Genomic DNA, 14,109 nt, shown 5'->3' with positions numbered 1-14,109 from the left:
TTTAGATTTTGTTTCACAATCGATTAAAAAGGACTATGGATTAAAGCATTTAATGTCAATGGCCATTCTAAGCTGAATGTCCCTGCTCTCGTCAGATCGCAGAAGTTACACAGCTTAAGGCCTCGCTAGTACCAGTGTGGGAGACTGTCTGGGAATCCGTGGTGCGGTTGACTTTTTATTATGTCGTTTAGATTTTGTTTCACAATCGATTAAAAAGGACTATGGATTAAAGCATTTAATGTCAATGGCCATTCTAAGCTGAATGTCCCTGCTCTCGTCAGATCGCAGAAGTTACACAGCTTAAGGCCTTGCTAGTACCAGTGTGGGAGACTGTCTGGGAATCCGTGGTGCGGTTGACTTTTTATTACGTCGTTTAGATTTTGTTTCACAATCGATTAAAAAGGACTATGGATTAAAGCATTTAATGTCAATGGCCATTCTAAGCTGAATGTGCCTTCTCTCGTCAGATCGCAGAAGTTACACAGCTTAAGGCCTCGCTAGTACCAATGTGGGAGACTGTCTGGGAATCCGTGGTGCGGTTGACTTTTTATTATGTCGTTTAGATTTTGTTTCACAATAGATTAAATAGGACTATGGATTAAAGCATTTAACGTCAATGGCCATTCTAAGCTGAATGTGCCTGCTCTGGTCAGAACGCAGAAGTTACACAGCTTAAGGCCTCGCAAGTACCAGTGTGGGAGACTGTCTGTTAATCCGTGGTGCGGTTGAATTTTTATTATGTCGTTTAGATTTTGTTTCACAATCGAATAAAAAGGACTATGGATTAAAGCCTTTAATGTCAATGGCCATTCTAAGCTGAATGTCCCTGCTCTCGTTAGATCGCAGAAGTTACACAGCTTAACGCCTCGCTAGTACCAGTGTGGGAGACTGTCTGGGAATCCGTGGTGCGGTTGACTTTTTATTATGTCGTTTAGATTTTGTTTCACAATAGATTAAATAGGACTATGGATTAAAGCATTTAACGTCAATGGCCATTCTAAGCTGAATGTGCCTGCTCTCGTCAGATCGCAGAAGTTACACAGCTTAAGGCCTCGCAAGTACCAGTGTGGGAGACTGTCTGGGAATCCGTGGTGCGGTTGAATTTTTATTATGTCGTTTAGATTTTGTTTCACAATCGATTAAAAAGGACTATGGATTAAAGCCTTTAATGTCAATGGCCATTCTAAGCTGAATGTCCCTGCTCTCGTTAGATCGCAGAAGTTACACAGCTTAACACCTCGCTAGTACCAGTGTGGGAGACTGTCTGGGAATCCGTGGTGCGGTTGACTTTTTATTATGTCGTTTAGATTTTGTTTCACAATCGATTAAAAAGGACTATGGATTAAAGCATTTAATGTCAATGGCCATTCTAAGCTGAATGTCCCTGCTCTCGTTAGATCGCAGAAGTTACACAGCTTAACGCCTCGCTAGTACCAGTGTGGGAGACTGTCTGGGAATCCGTGGTGCGGTTGAATTTTTATTATGTCGTTTAGATTTTGTTTCACAATCGATTAAAAAGGACTATGGATTAAAGCATTTAATGTCAATGGCCATTCTAAGCTGAATGTCCCTGCTCTCGTTAGATCGCAGAAGTTACACAGCTTAAGGCCTCGCTAGTACCAGTGTGGGAGACTGTCTGGGAATCCGTGGTGCGGTTGACTTTTTATTATGTCGTTTAGATTTTGTTTCACAATCGATTAAAAAGGACTATGGATTAAAGAATTTGATGTCAATGGCCATTCTAAGCTGAATGTGCCTGCTCTCGTCAGATCGCAGAAGTTACACAGCTTAAGGCCTCGCTAGTACTAGTGTGGGAGACTGTCTGGGAATCCGTGGTGCGGTTGAATTTTTATTATGTCGTTTAGATTTTGTTTCACAATCGATTAAAAAGGACTATGGATTAAAGCATTTAATGTCAATGGCCATTCTAAGCTGAATGTCCCTGCTCTCGTCAGATCGCAGAAGTTACACAGCTTAAGGCCTCGCTAGTACCAGTGTGGGAGACTGTCTGGGAATCCGTGGTGCGGTTGACTTTTTATTATGTCGTTTAGATTTTGTTTCACAATCGATTAAAAAGGACTATGGATTAAAGCATTTAATGTCAATGGCCATTCTAAGCTGAATGTGCCTGCTCTCGTCAGATCGCAGAAGTTACACAGCTTAAGGCTTGCTAGTACCAGTGTGGGAGACTGTCTGGGAATCCGTGGTGCGGTTGACTTTTTATTATGTCGTTTAGATTTTGTTTCACAATCGATTAAAAAGGACTATGGATTAAAGCATTTAACGTCAATGGCCATTCTAAGCTGAATGTCCCTGCTCTCGTCAGATCGCAGAAGTTACACATCTTAAGGCCTCGCTAGTACCAGTGTGGGAGACTGTCTGGGAATCCGTGGTGCGGTTGACTTTTTATTATGTCGTTTAGATTTTGTTTCACAATCGATTAAAAAGGACTATGGATTAAAGCATTAATGTCAATGGCCATTCTAAGCTGAATGTGCCTGCTCTCGTCAGATCGCAGAAGTTACACAGCTTAAGGCCTCGCTAGTACCAGTGTGGGAGACTGACTGGGAATCCGTGGTGCGGTTGACTTTTTATTATGTCGTTTAGATTTTGTTTCACAATCGATTAAAAAGGACTATGGATTAAAGCATTTAATGTCAATGGCCATTCTAAGCTGAATGTTCCTGCTCTCGTCAGATCGCAGAAGTTACACAGCTTTAAGGCCTCGCTAGTACCAGTGTGGGAGACTGTCTGGGAATCCGTGGTGTGGTTGACTTTTATTATGTTGTTTAGATTTTGTTTCACAATAGATTAAATAGGACTATGGATTAAGGCTTTTAATGTCAATGGCCATTCTAAGCTGAATGTGCCTGCTCTCGTTAGATCGCAGAAGTTACACAGCTTAACGCCTCACTAGTACCAGTCTGGGAATCCGTGGTGCGGTTGAATTTTTATTATGTCGTTTAGATTTTGTTTCACAATCGATTAAAAAGGACTATGTATTAAAGCATTTAATGTCAATGGCCATTCTAAGCTGAATGTCCCTGCTCTCGTCAGATCGCAGAAGTTACACAGCTTTAAGGCCTCGCTAGTACCAGTGTGGGCGACTGTCTGGGAATCCATGGTGCGGTTGACTTTTTATTATGTCGTTTAGATTTTGTTTCACAATCGATTAAAAAGGACTATGGATTAAAGCATTTAATGTCAATGGCTATTCTAAGCTGAATGTGCCTGCTCTCGTCAGATTGCAGAAGTTACACAGCTTAAGGCCTCGCTAGTACCAGTGTGGGAGACTGTCTGGGAATCCGTGGTTGGTTGCCTTTTTATTATGTCGTTTAGATTTTGTTTCACAATCGATTAAAAAGGACTATGGATTAAAGCATTTAACGTTAATGGCCATTCTAAGCTGAATGTGCCTGCTCTCGTTAGGTCGCAGAAGTTAAACAGCTTAACGCCTCGCTAGTACCAGTGTGGGAGACTGTCTGGGAATCCGTGGTGCGGTTGACTTTTTATAATGTCGTTTAGATTTTGTTTCACAATAGATTAAATAGGACTATGGATTAAAGCATTTAACGTCAATGGCCATTCTAAGCTGAATGTGCCTGCTCTCGTCAGATCGCAGAAGTTACACAGCTTAAGGCCTCGCTAGTACTAGTGTGGGAGACTGTCTGGGAATCCGTGGTGCGGTTGAATTTTTATTATGTCGTTTAGATTTTGTTTCACAATCGATTAAAAAGGACTATGGATTAAAGCATTTAATGTCAATGGCCATTCTAAGCTGAATGTCCCTGCTCTCGTCAGATCGCAGAAGTTACACAGCTTAAGGCCTCGCTAGTACCAGTGTGGGAGACTGTCTGGGAATCCGTGGTGCGGTTGACTTTTTATTATGTCGTTTAGATTTTGTTTCACAATCGATTAAAAAGGACTATGGATTAAAGCATTTAATGTCAATGGCCATTCTAAGCTGAATGTGCCTGCTCTCGTCAGATCGCAGAAGTTACACAGCTTAAGGCCTCGCTAGTACCAGTGTGGGAGACTGTCTGGGAATCCGTGGTGCGGTTGACTTTTTATTATGTCGTTTAGATTTTGTTTCACAATCGATTAAAAAGGACTATGGATTAAAGCATTTAACGTCAATGGCCATTCTAAGCTGAATGTCCCTGCTCTCGTCAGATCGCAGAAGTTACACATCTTAAGGCCTCGCTAGTACCAGTGTGGGAGACTGTCTGGGAATCCGTGGTGCGGTTGACTTTTTATTATGTCGTTTAGATTTTGTTTCACAATCGATTAAAAAGGACTATGGATTAAAGCATTAATGTCAATGGCCATTCTAAGCTGAATGTGCCTGCTCTCGTCAGATCGCAGAAGTTACACAGCTTAAGGCCTCGCTAGTACCAGTGTGGGAGACTGACTGGGAATCCGTGGTGCGGTTGACTTTTTATTATGTCGTTTAGATTTTGTTTCACAATCGATTAAAAAGGACTATGGATTAAAGCATTTAATGTCAATGGCCATTCTAAGCTGAATGTTCCTGCTCTCGTCAGATCGCAGAAGTTACACAGCTTTAAGGCCTCGCTAGTACCAGTGTGGGAGACTGTCTGGGAATCCGTGGTGTGGTTGACTTTTTATTATGTTGTTTAGATTTTGTTTCACAATAGATTAAATAGGACTATGGATTAAGGCTTTTAATGTCAATGGCCATTCTAAGCTGAATGTGCCTGCTCTCGTTAGATCGCAGAAGTTACACAGCTTAACGCCTCACTAGTACCAGTCTGGGAATCCGTGGTGCGGTTGAATTTTTATTATGTCGTTTAGATTTTGTTTCACAATCGATTAAAAAGGACTATGTATTAAAGCATTTAATGTCAATGGCCATTCTAAGCTGAATGTCCCTGCTCTCGTCAGATCGCAGAAGTTACACAGCTTTAAGGCCTCGCTAGTACCAGTGTGGGCGACTGTCTGGGAATCCATGGTGCGGTTGACTTTTTATTATGTCGTTTAGATTTTGTTTCACAATCGATTAAAAAGGACTATGGATTAAAGCATTTAATGTCAATGGCTATTCTAAGCTGAATGTGCCTGCTCTCGTCAGATTGCAGAAGTTACACAGCTTAAGGCCTCGCTAGTACCAGTGTGGGAGACTGTCTGGGAATCCGTGGTTGGTTGCCTTTTTATTATGTCGTTTAGATTTTGTTTCACAATCGATTAAAAAGGACTATGGATTAAAGCATTTAACGTTAATGGCCATTCTAAGCTGAATGTGCCTGCTCTCGTTAGGTCGCAGAAGTTAAACAGCTTAACGCCTCGCTAGTACCAGTGTGGGAGACTGTCTGGGAATCCGTGGTGCGGTTGACTTTTTATAATGTCGTTTAGATTTTGTTTCACAATAGATTAAATAGGACTATGGATTAAAGCATTTAACGTCAATGGCCATTCTAAGCTGAATGTGCCTGCTCTCGTCAGATCGCAGAAATTACACAGCTTAAGGCCTCGCTAGTACCAGTGTGGGAGACTGTCTGGGAATCCGTGGTGCGGTTGAATTTTTATTATGTCGTTTAGATTTTGTTTCACAATCGATTAAAAAGGACTATGGATTAAAGCATTTAATGTCAATGGCCATTCTAAGCTTAATGTCCCTGCTCTCGTCAGATTGCAGAAGTTACACAGCTTAAGGCCTCGCTAGTACCAGTCTGGGAATCCGTGGTGCGGTTGACTTTTTATTATGTCGTTTAGATTTTGTTTCACAATCGATTAAAAAGGACTATGGATTAAAGCATTTTTTGATGTCAATGGCCATTCTAAGCTGAATGTGAATGCTCTCGTCAGATCGCAGAAGTTACACAGCTTAAGGCCTCGCTAGTACCAGTGTGGGAGACTGTCTGGGAATCCGTGGTGCGTTTGACTTTTTATTTTGTCGTTTAGATTTTGTTTCACAATCGATTAAAAAGGACTATGGATTAAAGCATTTAATGCCAATGGCCATTCTAAGCTGAATGTGCCTGCTCTCGTTAGATCGCAGAAGTTACACAGCTTAACGCCTCGCTAGTACTAGTGTGGGAGACTGTCTGGGAATCCGAGGTGCAGTTGACTTTTTATTATGTCGTTTAGATTTTGTTTCACAATAGATTAAATAGGACTATGGATTAAAGCATTTAACGTCAATGGCCATTCTAAGCTGAATGTCCCTGCTCTCGTCAGATCGCAGAAGTTGCACAGCTTAAGGCCTCGCTAGTACAAGTGTGGGAGACTGTCTGGGAATCCGTGGTGCGGTTGACTTTTTATTATGTCGTTTAGATTTTGTTTCACAATCGATTAAAAAGGACTATGGATTAAAGCATTTAATGTCAATGGCTATTCTAAGCTGAATGTCCCTGCTCTCGTCAGATCGCAGAAGTTGCACAGCTTAAGGCCTCGCTATTACCAGTGTGGGAGACTGTCTGGGAATCCGTGGTGCGGTTTTCTTTTTATTATGTCGTTTAGATTTTGTTTCACAATCGATTAAAAAGGACTATGGATTAAAGCATTTAATGTCAATGACCATTCTAAGCTGAATGTGCCTGCTCTCGTCAGAACGCAGAAGTTACACAGCTTAAGGCCTCGCTAGTACCAGTGTGGGAGACTGTCTGAGAATCCGTGGTGCGGTTGAATTTTTATTATGTCGTTTAGATTTTGTTTCACAATCGATTAAAAAGGACTATGGATTAAAGCATTTAATGTCAATGGCCATTCTAAGCTGAATGTCCCTGCTCTCGTCAGATCGCAGAAGTTACACAGCTTAAGGCCTCGCTAGTACCAGTGTGGGAGACTGTCTGGGAATCCGTGGTGCGGTTGACTTTTTATTATGTCGTTTAGATTTTGTTTCACAATAGATTAAATAGGACTATGGATTAAAGCATTTAACGTCAATGGCCATTCTAAGCTGAATGTGCCTGCTCTCGGCAGATCGCAGAAGTTACACAGCTTAAGGCCTCGCTAGTACCAGTGTGGGAGACTGTCTGGGAATCCGTGGTGCGGTTTAATTTTTATTATGTCGTTTAGATTTTGTTTCACAATTGATTAAAAAGGACTATGGATTAAAGGATTTAATGTCAATGGCCATTCTAAGCTGAATGTCCCTGCTCTCGTCAGATCGCAGAAGTTACACAGCTTAAGCCCTCGCTAGTACCAGTGTGGGAGGCTGTCTGGGAATCCGTGGTGCGGTTGACTTTTTATTATGTCGTTTAGATTTTGTTTCACAATCGATTAAAAAGGACTATGGATTAAAGCATTTAATGTCAATGGCCATTCTAAGCTGAATGTGCCTGCTCTCGTTAGATCGCAGAAGTTACACATCTTAACGCCTCGCTAGTACTAGTGTGGGAGACTGTCTTGGAATCCGTGGTGCGTTTGACTTTTTATTATGTCGTTTAGATTTTGTTTCACAATAGATTAAATAGGACTATGGATTAAAGCATTTAACGTCAATGGCCATTCTAAGCTGAATGTGCCTGCTCTCGTCAGATCGCAGAAGTTACACAGCTTAAGTCCTCGCTAGTACCAGTGTGGGAGACTGTCTGGGAATCCGTGGTGCGGTTGCCTTTTTATTATGTCGTTTAGATTTTGTTTCACAATCGATTAAAAAGGACTATGGATTAAAGCATTTAATGTTAATGGCCATTCTAAGCTGAATGTGCCTGCTCTCGTTAGATCGCAGAAGTTAAACAGCTTAACGCCTCGCTAGTACCAGTGTGAGAGACTGTCTGGGAATCCGTGGTGCGGTTGACTTTTTATTATGTCGTTTAGATTTTGTTTCACAATAGATTAAATAGGACTATGGATTAAAGCATTTAACGTCAATGGCCATTCTAAGCTGAATGTGCCTGCTCTGGTCAGATTGCAGAAGTTACACAGCTTAAGGCCTCGCTAGTACCAGTGTGGGAGACTGTCTGGGAATCCGTGGTGCGGTTGACTTTTTATTATGTCGTTTAGATTTTGTTTCACAATCGATTAAAAAGGACTATGGATTAAAGCATTTAATGTCAATGGCCATTCTAAGCTGAATGTCCCTGCTCTCGTCAGATCGCAGAAGTTACACAGCTTAAGGCCTCGCTAGTACCAGTGTGGGAGACTGTCTGGGAATCCGTGGTGCGGTTGACTTTTTATTATGTCGTTTAGATTTTGTTTCACAATCGATTAAAAAGGACTATGGATTAAAGCATTTAATGTCAATGGCCATTCTAAGCTGAATGTGCCTGCTCTCGTCAGATCGCAGAAGTTACACAGCTTAAGGCCTCGCTAGTACCAGTGTGGGAGACTGTCTGGGAATCCGTGGTGCGGTTGACTTTTTATTATGTCGTTTAGATTTTGTTTCACAATCGATTAAAAAGGACTATGGATTAAAGCATTTAACGTCAATGGCCATTCTAAGCTGAATGTCCCTGCTCTCGTCAGATCGCAGAAGTTACACATCTTAAGGCCTCGCTAGTACCAGTGTGGGAGACTGTCTGGGAATCCGTGGTGCGGTTGACTTTTTATTATGTCGTTTAGATTTTGTTTCACAATCGATTAAAAAGGACTATGGATTAAAGCATTAATGTCAATGGCCATTCTAAGCTGAATGTGCCTGCTCTCGTCAGATCGCAGAAGTTACACAGCTTAAGGCCTCGCTAGTACCAGTGTGGGAGACTGACTGGGAATCCGTGGTGCGGTTGACTTTTTATTATGTCGTTTAGATTTTGTTTCACAATCGATTAAAAAGGACTATGGATTAAAGCATTTAATGTCAATGGCCATTCTAAGCTGAATGTTCCTGCTCTCGTCAGATCGCAGAAGTTACACAGCTTTAAGGCCTCGCTAGTACCAGTGTGGGAGACTGTCTGGGAATCCGTGGTGTGGTTGACTTTTTATTATGTTGTTTAGATTTTGTTTCACAATAGATTAAATAGGACTATGGATTAAGGCTTTTAATGTCAATGGCCATTCTAAGCTGAATGTGCCTGCTCTCGTTAGATCGCAGAAGTTACACAGCTTAACGCCTCACTAGTACCAGTCTGGGAATCCGTGGTGCGGTTGAATTTTTATTATGTCGTTTAGATTTTGTTTCACAATCGATTAAAAAGGACTATGTATTAAAGCATTTAATGTCAATGGCCATTCTAAGCTGAATGTCCCTGCTCTCGTCAGATCGCAGAAGTTACACAGCTTAAGGCCTCGCTAGTACCAGTGTGGGAGACTGTCTGGGAATCCATGGTGCGGTTGACTTTTTATTATGTCGTTTAGATTTTGTTTCACAATCGATTAAAAAGGACTATGGATTAAAGCATTTAATGTCAATGGCTATTCTAAGCTGAATGTGCCTGCTCTCGTCAGATTGCAGAAGTTACACAGCTTAAGGCCTCGCTAGTACCAGTGTGGGAGACTGTCTGGGAATCCGTGGTTGGTTGCCTTTTTATTATGTCGTTTAGATTTTGTTTCACAATCGATTAAAAAGGACTATGGATTAAAGCATTTAACGTTAATGGCCATTCTAAGCTGAATGTGCCTGCTCTCGTTAGGTCGCAGAAGTTAAACAGCTTAACGCCTCGCTAGTACCAGTGTGGGAGACTGTCTGGGAATCCGTGGTGCGGTTGACTATTTATAATGTCGTTTAGATTTTGTTTCACAATAGATTAAATAGGACTATGGATTAAAGCATTTAACGTCAATGGCCATTCTAAGCTGAATGTGCCTGCTCTCGTCAGATCGCAGAAATTACACAGCTTAAGGCCTCGCTAGTACCAGTGTGGGAGACTGTCTGGGAATCCGTGGTGCGGTTGAATTTTTATTATGTCGTTTAGATTTTGTTTCACAATCGATTAAAAAGGACTATGGATTAAAGCATTTAATGTCAATGGCCATTCTAAGCTTAATGTCCCTGCTCTCGTCAGATTGCAGAAGTTACACAGCTTAAGGCCTCGCTAGTACCAGTCTGGGAATCCGTGGTGCGGTTGACTTTTTATTATGTCGTTTAGATTTTGTTTCACAATCGATTAAAAAGGACTATGGATTAAAGCATTTTTTGATGTCAATGGCCATTCTAAGCTGAATGTGAATGCTCTCGTCAGATCGCAGAAGTTACACAGCTTAAGGCCTCGCTAGTACCAGTGTGGGAGACTGTCTGGGAATCCGTGGTGCGTTTGACTTTTTATTATGTCGTTTAGATTTTGTTTCACAATCGATTAAAAAGGACTATGGATTAAAGCATTTAATGCCAATGGCCATTCTAAGCTGAATGTGCCTGCTCTCGTTAGATCGCAGAAGTTACACAGCTTAACGCCTCGCTAGTATTAGTGTGGGAGACTGTCTGGGAATCCGTGGTGCAGTTGACTTTTTATTATGTCGTTTAGATTTTGTTTCACAATAGATTAAATAGGACTATGGATTAAAGCATTTAACGTCAATGGCCATTCTAAGCTGAATGTCCCTGCTCTCGTCAGATCGCAGAAGTTGCACAGCTTAAGGCCTCGCTAGTACAAGTGTGGGAGACTGTCTGGGAATCCGTGGTGCGGTTGACTTTTTATTATGTCGTTTAGATTTTGTTTCACAATCGATTAAAAAGGACTATGGATTAAAGCATTTAATGTCAATGGCCATTCTAAGCTGAATGTCCCTGCTCTCGTCAGATCGCAGAAGTTGCACAGCTTAAGGCCTCGCTAGTACCAGTGTGAGAGACTGTCTGGGGATCCGTGGTGCGGTTTTCTTTTTATTATGTCGTTTAGATTTTGTTTCACAATCGATTAAAAAGGACTATGGATTAAAGCATTTAATGTCAATGGCCATTCTAAGCTGAATGTGCCTGCTCTCGTCAGATCGCAGAAGTTACACAGCTTAAGGCCTCGCTAGTACCAGTGTGGGAGACTGTCTGGGAATCCGTGGTGCGGCTGACTTTTTATTATGTCGTTTAGATTTTGTTTCACAATAGATTAAATAGGACTATGGATTAAAACATTTAACGCCAATGGCCATTCTAAGCTGAATGTGCCTGCTCTCGTCAGAACGCAGAAGTTACACAGCTTAAGGCCTCGCTAGTACCAGTGTGGGAGACTGTCTGAGAATCCGTGGTGCGGTTGAATTTTTATTATGTCGTTTAGATTTTGTTTCACAATCGATTAAAAAGGACTATGGATTAAAGCATTTAATGTCAATGGCCATTCTAAGCTGAATGTCCCTGCTCTCGTCAGATCGCAGAAGTTACACAGCTTAAGGCCTCGCTAGTACCAGTGTGGGAGACTGTCTGGGAATCCGTGGTGCGGTTGCCTTTTTATTATGTCGTTTAGATTTTGTTTCACAATAGATTAAAAAGGACTATGGATTAAAGCATTTAGTGTCAATGGCCATTCTAAGCTGAATGTGCCTGCTCTCGTCAGATCGCAGAAGTTACACAGCTTAAGGCCTCGCTAGTACCAGTGTGGGAGACTGTCTGGGAATCCGTGGTGCGGTTGACTTTTTATTATGTCGTTTAGATTTTGTTTCACAATCGATTAAAAAGGACTATGGATTAAAGCATTTAATGTCAATGGCCATTCTAAGCTGAATGTGCCTGCTCTCGTCAGATCGCAGAAGTTACACAGCTTAAGGCCTCGCTAGTACCAGTGTGGGAGACTGTCTGGGAATCCGTGGTGCGGTTGACTTTTTATTATGTCGTTTAGATTTTGTTTCACAATAGATTAAATAGGACTATGGATTAAAGCATTTAACGTCAATGGCCATTCTAAGCTGAATGTGCCTGCTCTCGGCAGATCGCAGAAGTTACACAGCTTAAGGCCTCGCTAGTACCAGTGTGGGAGACTGTCTGGGAATCCGTGGTGCGGTTTAATTTTTATTATGTCGTTTAGATTTTGTTTCACAATTGATTAAAAAGGACTATGGATTAAAGGATTTAATGTCAATGGCCATTCTAAGCTGAATGTCCCTGCTCTCGTCAGATCGCAGAAGTTACACAGCTTAAGCCCTCGCTAGTCCCAGTGTGGGAGGCTGTCTGGGAATCCGTGGTGCGGTTGACTTTTTATTATGTCGTTTAGATTTTGTTTCACAATCGATTAAAAAGGACTATGGATTAAAGCATTTAATGTCAATGGCCATTCTAAGCTGAATGTGCCTGCTCTCGTCAGATCGCAGAAGTTACACAGCTTAAGGCCTCGCTAGTACCAGTGTGGGAGACTGTCTGGGAATCCGTGGTGCGGTTGACTTTTTATTATGTTGTTTAGATTTTATTTCACAATAGATTAAATAGGACTATGGATTAAGGCTTTTAATGTCAATGGCCATTCTAAGCTGAATGTGCCTGCTCTCGTCAGATCGCAGAAGTTACACAGCTTAAGGCCTCGCTAGTACCAGTGTGGGAGACTGTCTGGGAATCGGTGGTGCGGTTGACTTTTTATTATGTCGTTTAGATTTTGTTTCACAATCGAATAAAAAGGACTATGGATTAAAACATTTAATGCCAATGGCCATTCTAAGCTGAATGTGCCTGCTCTCGTTAGATCGCAGAAGTTACACATCTTAACGCCTCGCTAGTACTAGTGTGGGAGACTGTCTTGGAATCCGTGGTGCGTTTGACTTTTTATTATGTCGTTTAGATTTTGTTTCACAATAGATTAAATAGGACTATGGATTAAAGCATTTAACGTCAATGGCCATTCTAAGCTGAATGTGCCTGCTCTCGTCAGATCGCAGAAGTTACACAGCTTAAGTCCTCGCTAGTACCAGTGTGGGAGACTGTCTGGGAATCCGTGGTGCGGTTGCCTTTTTATTATGTCGTTTAGATTTTGTTTCACAATCGATTAAAAAGGACTATGGATTAAAGCATTTAATGTTAATGGCCATTCTAAGCTGAATGTGCCTGCTCTCGTTAGATCGCAGAAGTTAAACAGCTTAACGCCTCGCTAGTACCAGTGTGAGAGACTGTCTGGGAATCCGTGGTGCGGTTGACTTTTTATTATGTCGTTTAGATTTTGTTTCACAATAGATTAAATAGGACTATGGATTAAAGCATTTAACGTCAATGGCCATTCTAAGCTGAATGTGCCTGCTCTGGTCAGATTGCAGAAGTTACACAGCTTAAGGCCTCGCTAGTACCAGTGTGGGAGACTGTCTGGGAATCCGTGGTGCGGTTGACTTTTTATTATGTCGTTTAGATTTTGTTTCACAATCGATTAAAAAGGACTATGGATTAAAGCATTTTTTTTTATGTCAATGGCCATTCTAAGCTGAATGTACCTGCTCTCGTCAGATCGCAGAAGTTACACAGCTTAAGGCCTCGCTAGTACCAGTGTGGGAGACTGTCTGGGAATCCGTGGTGCGGTTGACTTTTTATTATGTCGTTTAGATTTTGTTTCACAATCGATTAAAAAGTACTATGGATTAAAGCATTTAATGATGTCAATGGCCATTCTAAGCTGAATGTGCCTGCTCTCGTCTGATCGCAGAAGTTACACAGCTTAAGGCCTCGCTAGTACCAGTGTGGGAGACTGTCTGGGAATCCGTGGTGCGGTTGACTTTTTATTATGTCGTTTAGATTTTGTTTCACAATCGATTAAAAAGTACTATGGATTAAAGCATTTAATGTCAATGGCCATTCTAAGCTGAATGTGCCTGCTCTCGTCAGATCGCAGAAGTTACACAGCTTAAGGCCTCGCTAGTACCAGTGTGGGAGACTGTCTGGGAATCCGTGGTGCGGTTGACTTTTTATTATGTCGTTTAGATTTTGTTTCACAATAGATTAAATAGGACTATGGATTAAAGCATTTAACGTCAATGGCCATTCTAAGCTGAATGTGCCTGCTCTGGTCAGAACGCAGAAGTTACACAGCTTAAGGCCTCGCTAGTACCAGTGTGGGAGACTGTCTGGGAATCCGTGGTGCGGTTGAATTTTTATTATGTCGTTTAGATTTTGTTTCACAATCGATTAAAAAGGACTATGGATTAAAGCCTTTAATGTCAATGGCCATTCTAAGCTGAATGTCCCTGCTCTCGTCAGATCGCAGAAGTTACACAGCTTAAGGCCTCGCTAGTACCAGTGTGGGAGACTGTCTGGGAATCCGTGGTGCGGTTAACTTTTTATTATGTTGTTTAGATTTTGTTTCACAATAG

At 41.6% G+C, this 14,109-nt stretch overlaps 58 pseudogenes; all 58 read left to right on the top strand.

Moving 5' to 3' along the window:
- Positions 1-54: 54 nt before the first annotated feature.
- LOC142719677 (5S ribosomal RNA) lies at positions 55-173 on the top strand (annotated as a pseudogene).
- A 67-nt stretch (positions 174-240) lies between these two features.
- LOC142719720 (5S ribosomal RNA) lies at positions 241-359 on the top strand (annotated as a pseudogene).
- A 67-nt stretch (positions 360-426) lies between these two features.
- Positions 427-545, top strand: LOC142719871 (5S ribosomal RNA; annotated as a pseudogene).
- Positions 546-798: 253 nt separating this feature from the next.
- On the top strand, positions 799-917 carry LOC142719907 (5S ribosomal RNA; annotated as a pseudogene).
- A 67-nt stretch (positions 918-984) lies between these two features.
- On the top strand, positions 985-1,103 carry LOC142719767 (5S ribosomal RNA; annotated as a pseudogene).
- Positions 1,104-1,170: 67 nt separating this feature from the next.
- On the top strand, positions 1,171-1,289 carry LOC142720004 (5S ribosomal RNA; annotated as a pseudogene).
- A 253-nt stretch (positions 1,290-1,542) lies between these two features.
- On the top strand, positions 1,543-1,661 carry LOC142719701 (5S ribosomal RNA; annotated as a pseudogene).
- A 67-nt stretch (positions 1,662-1,728) lies between these two features.
- Positions 1,729-1,847, top strand: LOC142719717 (5S ribosomal RNA; annotated as a pseudogene).
- Positions 1,848-1,914: 67 nt separating this feature from the next.
- On the top strand, positions 1,915-2,033 carry LOC142719676 (5S ribosomal RNA; annotated as a pseudogene).
- Positions 2,034-2,100: 67 nt separating this feature from the next.
- LOC142719970 (5S ribosomal RNA) lies at positions 2,101-2,218 on the top strand (annotated as a pseudogene).
- A 67-nt stretch (positions 2,219-2,285) lies between these two features.
- Positions 2,286-2,404, top strand: LOC142719772 (5S ribosomal RNA; annotated as a pseudogene).
- Positions 2,405-2,470: 66 nt separating this feature from the next.
- LOC142719671 (5S ribosomal RNA) lies at positions 2,471-2,589 on the top strand (annotated as a pseudogene).
- A 67-nt stretch (positions 2,590-2,656) lies between these two features.
- Positions 2,657-2,776, top strand: LOC142719864 (5S ribosomal RNA; annotated as a pseudogene).
- A 240-nt stretch (positions 2,777-3,016) lies between these two features.
- LOC142720031 (5S ribosomal RNA) lies at positions 3,017-3,136 on the top strand (annotated as a pseudogene).
- A 252-nt stretch (positions 3,137-3,388) lies between these two features.
- LOC142719835 (5S ribosomal RNA) lies at positions 3,389-3,507 on the top strand (annotated as a pseudogene).
- A 67-nt stretch (positions 3,508-3,574) lies between these two features.
- Positions 3,575-3,693, top strand: LOC142719714 (5S ribosomal RNA; annotated as a pseudogene).
- Positions 3,694-3,760: 67 nt separating this feature from the next.
- On the top strand, positions 3,761-3,879 carry LOC142719675 (5S ribosomal RNA; annotated as a pseudogene).
- A 67-nt stretch (positions 3,880-3,946) lies between these two features.
- On the top strand, positions 3,947-4,065 carry LOC142719923 (5S ribosomal RNA; annotated as a pseudogene).
- A 67-nt stretch (positions 4,066-4,132) lies between these two features.
- LOC142719771 (5S ribosomal RNA) lies at positions 4,133-4,251 on the top strand (annotated as a pseudogene).
- A 66-nt stretch (positions 4,252-4,317) lies between these two features.
- Positions 4,318-4,436, top strand: LOC142719669 (5S ribosomal RNA; annotated as a pseudogene).
- Positions 4,437-4,503: 67 nt separating this feature from the next.
- On the top strand, positions 4,504-4,623 carry LOC142719863 (5S ribosomal RNA; annotated as a pseudogene).
- A 241-nt stretch (positions 4,624-4,864) lies between these two features.
- Positions 4,865-4,984, top strand: LOC142720030 (5S ribosomal RNA; annotated as a pseudogene).
- Positions 4,985-5,236: 252 nt separating this feature from the next.
- LOC142719834 (5S ribosomal RNA) lies at positions 5,237-5,355 on the top strand (annotated as a pseudogene).
- Positions 5,356-5,422: 67 nt separating this feature from the next.
- Positions 5,423-5,541, top strand: LOC142719722 (5S ribosomal RNA; annotated as a pseudogene).
- A 430-nt stretch (positions 5,542-5,971) lies between these two features.
- LOC142719940 (5S ribosomal RNA) lies at positions 5,972-6,090 on the top strand (annotated as a pseudogene).
- Positions 6,091-6,157: 67 nt separating this feature from the next.
- On the top strand, positions 6,158-6,276 carry LOC142719934 (5S ribosomal RNA; annotated as a pseudogene).
- A 253-nt stretch (positions 6,277-6,529) lies between these two features.
- On the top strand, positions 6,530-6,648 carry LOC142719928 (5S ribosomal RNA; annotated as a pseudogene).
- A 67-nt stretch (positions 6,649-6,715) lies between these two features.
- LOC142719674 (5S ribosomal RNA) lies at positions 6,716-6,834 on the top strand (annotated as a pseudogene).
- Positions 6,835-6,901: 67 nt separating this feature from the next.
- Positions 6,902-7,020, top strand: LOC142720041 (5S ribosomal RNA; annotated as a pseudogene).
- Positions 7,021-7,087: 67 nt separating this feature from the next.
- On the top strand, positions 7,088-7,206 carry LOC142719904 (5S ribosomal RNA; annotated as a pseudogene).
- Positions 7,207-7,459: 253 nt separating this feature from the next.
- LOC142719823 (5S ribosomal RNA) lies at positions 7,460-7,578 on the top strand (annotated as a pseudogene).
- Positions 7,579-7,645: 67 nt separating this feature from the next.
- Positions 7,646-7,764, top strand: LOC142719925 (5S ribosomal RNA; annotated as a pseudogene).
- A 67-nt stretch (positions 7,765-7,831) lies between these two features.
- LOC142719903 (5S ribosomal RNA) lies at positions 7,832-7,950 on the top strand (annotated as a pseudogene).
- A 67-nt stretch (positions 7,951-8,017) lies between these two features.
- On the top strand, positions 8,018-8,136 carry LOC142719673 (5S ribosomal RNA; annotated as a pseudogene).
- Positions 8,137-8,203: 67 nt separating this feature from the next.
- LOC142719911 (5S ribosomal RNA) lies at positions 8,204-8,322 on the top strand (annotated as a pseudogene).
- Positions 8,323-8,389: 67 nt separating this feature from the next.
- LOC142719769 (5S ribosomal RNA) lies at positions 8,390-8,508 on the top strand (annotated as a pseudogene).
- Positions 8,509-8,574: 66 nt separating this feature from the next.
- Positions 8,575-8,693, top strand: LOC142719668 (5S ribosomal RNA; annotated as a pseudogene).
- A 67-nt stretch (positions 8,694-8,760) lies between these two features.
- LOC142719861 (5S ribosomal RNA) lies at positions 8,761-8,880 on the top strand (annotated as a pseudogene).
- Positions 8,881-9,121: 241 nt separating this feature from the next.
- LOC142719791 (5S ribosomal RNA) lies at positions 9,122-9,240 on the top strand (annotated as a pseudogene).
- Positions 9,241-9,492: 252 nt separating this feature from the next.
- Positions 9,493-9,611, top strand: LOC142719833 (5S ribosomal RNA; annotated as a pseudogene).
- Positions 9,612-9,678: 67 nt separating this feature from the next.
- LOC142719721 (5S ribosomal RNA) lies at positions 9,679-9,797 on the top strand (annotated as a pseudogene).
- Positions 9,798-10,413: 616 nt separating this feature from the next.
- Positions 10,414-10,532, top strand: LOC142719933 (5S ribosomal RNA; annotated as a pseudogene).
- A 253-nt stretch (positions 10,533-10,785) lies between these two features.
- Positions 10,786-10,904, top strand: LOC142719756 (5S ribosomal RNA; annotated as a pseudogene).
- Positions 10,905-10,971: 67 nt separating this feature from the next.
- LOC142719894 (5S ribosomal RNA) lies at positions 10,972-11,090 on the top strand (annotated as a pseudogene).
- A 67-nt stretch (positions 11,091-11,157) lies between these two features.
- Positions 11,158-11,276, top strand: LOC142719754 (5S ribosomal RNA; annotated as a pseudogene).
- Positions 11,277-11,343: 67 nt separating this feature from the next.
- On the top strand, positions 11,344-11,462 carry LOC142719898 (5S ribosomal RNA; annotated as a pseudogene).
- A 67-nt stretch (positions 11,463-11,529) lies between these two features.
- On the top strand, positions 11,530-11,648 carry LOC142719886 (5S ribosomal RNA; annotated as a pseudogene).
- A 67-nt stretch (positions 11,649-11,715) lies between these two features.
- Positions 11,716-11,834, top strand: LOC142720040 (5S ribosomal RNA; annotated as a pseudogene).
- Positions 11,835-12,087: 253 nt separating this feature from the next.
- LOC142719874 (5S ribosomal RNA) lies at positions 12,088-12,206 on the top strand (annotated as a pseudogene).
- A 67-nt stretch (positions 12,207-12,273) lies between these two features.
- Positions 12,274-12,392, top strand: LOC142719735 (5S ribosomal RNA; annotated as a pseudogene).
- A 253-nt stretch (positions 12,393-12,645) lies between these two features.
- On the top strand, positions 12,646-12,764 carry LOC142719822 (5S ribosomal RNA; annotated as a pseudogene).
- A 67-nt stretch (positions 12,765-12,831) lies between these two features.
- Positions 12,832-12,950, top strand: LOC142719922 (5S ribosomal RNA; annotated as a pseudogene).
- A 67-nt stretch (positions 12,951-13,017) lies between these two features.
- Positions 13,018-13,136, top strand: LOC142719901 (5S ribosomal RNA; annotated as a pseudogene).
- Positions 13,137-13,208: 72 nt separating this feature from the next.
- Positions 13,209-13,327, top strand: LOC142719691 (5S ribosomal RNA; annotated as a pseudogene).
- Positions 13,328-13,397: 70 nt separating this feature from the next.
- Positions 13,398-13,516, top strand: LOC142719662 (5S ribosomal RNA; annotated as a pseudogene).
- Positions 13,517-13,583: 67 nt separating this feature from the next.
- On the top strand, positions 13,584-13,702 carry LOC142719862 (5S ribosomal RNA; annotated as a pseudogene).
- Positions 13,703-13,769: 67 nt separating this feature from the next.
- On the top strand, positions 13,770-13,888 carry LOC142719845 (5S ribosomal RNA; annotated as a pseudogene).
- A 67-nt stretch (positions 13,889-13,955) lies between these two features.
- Positions 13,956-14,074, top strand: LOC142719761 (5S ribosomal RNA; annotated as a pseudogene).
- Positions 14,075-14,109: the final 35 nt, after the last annotated feature.

Source organism: Rhinoderma darwinii, unplaced genomic scaffold (genome assembly GCF_050947455.1).
Source record: "Rhinoderma darwinii isolate aRhiDar2 unplaced genomic scaffold, aRhiDar2.hap1 Scaffold_487, whole genome shotgun sequence".
Taxonomy (NCBI): Eukaryota; Metazoa; Chordata; class Amphibia; order Anura; family Rhinodermatidae; genus Rhinoderma; species Rhinoderma darwinii.
The sequence above is the reverse complement of the archived record's forward strand: the minus strand, read 5'-3'. Positions and strand labels throughout refer to the sequence as shown.